General features: G+C 38.0%; 1 non-coding gene across 1 annotated transcript; it reads left to right on the plus strand.

The window, feature by feature from the left end:
- Positions 1-72, plus strand: TRNAE-UUC (transfer RNA glutamic acid (anticodon UUC)). The gene has a single exon. It is a non-coding gene; the product is annotated as a tRNA-Glu (tRNA).
- The last annotated feature ends 552 nt before the right edge of the window (positions 73-624 follow it).

A 624-nucleotide genomic window follows, 5' to 3' on the forward strand; every position in this document is an offset into this window, starting at 1 on the left:
TCCCACATGGTCTAGCGGTGAGGATTCCTGGTTTTCACCCAGGCGGCCCGGGTTCGACTCCCGGTGTGGGAAAAAAAAGAAGCTTTTAGAATCCTCAAGAAATTCACCATTGAGTGAATTTAGATACGTCTTAGGAAAAAGACTAAATATAATTGTTGAAAGCTGGAATTCATTGGGGGGCGGGTGTGAGCTTGAAGACCCACGCTACCACCCTGTAATTCGTAAAACCAGGACGTCCCGCTTGTGTAAACAGTATTGTTATTTTTGCCCTTGATATAATTCATTTAAAATATCACAATAAATTATAATATTTATTAGTCAAACTCTATTAGACAAAGGAATTCTCTTTTATATTCTTCCCAGAGTTATGATGACATTATATAGCTTATAAATGACATTATAATATTGTGTAAGTTTAAGGTGTACAACATGATGACTTGATACACATATATTGTGAAATGATTACCACAATAGGGTTAGTTAACACTTCCATCACCTCACTTAATTACATAATTAGCATTTCTTTTACACAGGGAATTCTAATGGGCCGGCCAATTCACTGCTTTCTGCCTCCCACTGTTTCTGGCAGGAGGATAGAGAGCTAGTGAGAAAGAGGTGAGAAAG

Source organism: Lipotes vexillifer, unplaced genomic scaffold (assembly GCF_000442215.2).
Source record: "Lipotes vexillifer unplaced genomic scaffold, Lipotes_vexillifer_v1.1 scaffold391, whole genome shotgun sequence".
NCBI classification, from domain to species: domain Eukaryota; kingdom Metazoa; phylum Chordata; class Mammalia; order Artiodactyla; family Lipotidae; genus Lipotes; species Lipotes vexillifer.